General features: G+C 38.6%; 1 non-coding gene across 1 annotated transcript; it reads left to right on the forward strand.

Annotated features, from left to right (window-relative positions):
• The first annotated feature begins 1430 nt into the window (after positions 1-1430).
• On the forward strand, positions 1431-1569 carry LOC111449140. Its single transcript, XR_002711537.1, has one exon. It is a non-coding gene; the product is annotated as a small nucleolar RNA Z247 (small nucleolar RNA).
• The last annotated feature ends 1245 nt before the right edge of the window (positions 1570-2814 follow it).

Consider the following 2814-nt stretch of genomic DNA (forward strand, 5'->3'; position numbering starts at 1 on the left):
GCTAGCTCATAATCAAGCCTAAGAGATACATATATGAGCCCGCATAGTGGGTTGATGTGTGTATGCATGAAGCATGGGTAGATAAGTATTATGCATCCAGCCCTATTTGAAAAAAGAAAACTAAAACCCAAAAAACAGTCATGAAAAGTAGATCCTGCCGGTCATGAAATATGTTGCTTGTGGTAGCACTTGTCAATTCGAGTGGCGTTACTTGCTAAATATTTTTAAATATTCATCCTATGTCTATAACTTTTCTAAGTCAAGAAAAGGTCCGGGTGTCTAGATGATTCATGACTATAGAATTAAAGACACACTTGGTAGCCTTAACATTTACATTATAGTTCCATGATGGATAGTTTAGTAGCATTTTCATCTTTAAACATGAACTATGCTTTCTTATATTCAAATATTTTTACCGTATTTACGAGGTCTATTAACATTTAAATAATAGTTTTATGCACACATCAATCATAACATGCCCGTAATAACATTCTTATTTTAAAAGAAAAATTATAGTCGTTATATAAATTGTGAAAAAAGTCTGTCATAGAATAGTCTAAATTAAATCTTTAAAACCATACAAAGGAAACTAAAATGTCTAAATATTCGAGAATTAAATTGAAACAATCACAATCTTAAATATCAAAGTTGCTACTATTAAATGTAGAATAGGTCATGTATGTACATAGTAAGATAATGTATTGATTTACTTGTTTGTTACCGTGAATCAAAGAGAATTTATGATTTCCTAGTTTGTTACCAAATCTATGATTTGAAGGTTTGTTACAATATAATTCTCATTATACACATTTATAAATACATGAGGTCGTGACACATATAGGTCACAATGTCATTCGAACTAACATGGTATCAGAGCCAAGGTTTATTCATTAACAACGTCTATCTTATTTTCTTCCTCCTCCCCATCAACCATCTCCAACACGATCTCAACTACCATGACATCAACCTTTGGCCCAATCCCTCTTCACCACGCTGTCACAATTCATCTCACCAAAAACAACTTCATCATATGGCACGCCCAGCTCCTCCCCTACCTATAGAGTACGAAGCTTATGGGCTACCTCGATGGCACCACTGCCGCACCTGCCAAGCTGGTCCCTTCGTCAACCGCTGCTGGTCCTAACCTGGTCTCTAATCCAGCCTATGATCAGTGGTATGATCAGGATCAACAAGTCCTTAGTGGCCTTCTCTCCTCCATGTCTGAGGAGATTTTTCACGATGTGGTTGCCGCTACTACGTCCAAGGAGGCGTGGGATACCCTACAGCGGATGTTTTCGTCGTCAACTCGTGCTCGCATGGTTTAGATCCGTGTTGAGCTTGCCACATCCAAGAAACGTGATCTGTCTGTTGCAAATTATTTTCACAAGATCAAAGGGCTAGCCACCGAGCTAGTTGCCGCCGGCTCGTCGGCCTTGCAGGATGATGATGTGATTGCATATCTTCTTGCTGGTCTTGGCCCTGACTATGATCCCTTCGTCACTTTGATGACTACCAAAAGTGAAACCCTCACCCTTGATGATGTGTTTGCACATCTAATGGTATTTGAAGCTCACCAACTACCACACCAGGCTGAACTTCAGTTAAATCATGGATCTTCTGCCAATTATGCTGGTCATGGTGGTCAGCAGAAGAACCGTGGGCGTAGGGATCGTGGTCGTGGACGTTCTCAAGGTGGTGCACACTCTCGTCCTGCTGGTGATCGTCATGACCCTTCTGCTCGTCCTTCTTGCCAGATCTGCGGCAAAGAGGGGCATACTGCTGTTCGTTGCTAGCATAGGATGGATGAGTCCTATAAAGATGAACCTCCTTCTACTCCTTTTGCAGCACTGACGATTACTTCCTCTTACCAGATTGATCCAAATTGGTACACCGACATAGGCGCCAATGATTATATCACCAATGATCTGGATCATCTCATTGTGCGTGAACACTATCATGGAGGTGAACAAGTTCAAGTCGACAATGGAGCAGGTTTGCGTATTTTGCATACCGGTCATTCTTTAATTAATACTGCTACTTGTCCTCTTGGCGTAATATTTTGCATGTGCCTGAAATTTCCAAACATCTTCTTTTCGTTTATAAATTTTCTCTGTGGTGTGACAACATTGGTGCAACCTATTTGCCAGCCAATCCAATCTCATCGACGGACGAAGCATGTTGAGGTTGATTATCACTTCGTTCGTGAACGAGTATCGACTCGTCAGCTTGATGTGCGACTCATATCTTCTAAGGATCCGCTCGTCGATATCATGACAAAGCTACTGCCAACTCCTTCTTTTAGCCGTTTTAGGCACAATCTGAACTTAGTAGTACATCCTTTAGATGAATGTTAAAAATAGAATAGATCAGTACATAGTAAGATAATCTACTGATTTACTTTGTTTGTTACCATGAATCAAGCCAAATCTATGATTTCCTGGCTTGTTGCCGAATCTATGATTTACTGGCTTGTTGCCGAATCTATGATTTACTGGCTTGTTGCCGAATCTATGATTTACTGGCTTGTTGCCGAATCTATGATTTCGTGGCTTGTTGCCGAATCTATGATTTCCTATATTGTTACGAATCTATGATTTCCTGGCTTGTTACAATATAATCCTCATTATACACATTTATAAATAAGTCGTGACCCATAGTACCATTCAACCTAACAACTACGAGAGTTAAAATTTTTTTTTACATTTTTATCATTATTTCCAAACATCAAGATATTAGAATAAGAAGTATATCAATATCAATAAATATATATATATATATATATATATATATATATATATATATATATATATATTT

Source organism: Cucurbita moschata, unplaced genomic scaffold (genome assembly GCF_002738365.1).
Source record: "Cucurbita moschata cultivar Rifu unplaced genomic scaffold, Cmos_1.0 Cmo_Scf00010, whole genome shotgun sequence".
NCBI classification, from domain to species: domain Eukaryota; kingdom Viridiplantae; phylum Streptophyta; class Magnoliopsida; order Cucurbitales; family Cucurbitaceae; genus Cucurbita; species Cucurbita moschata.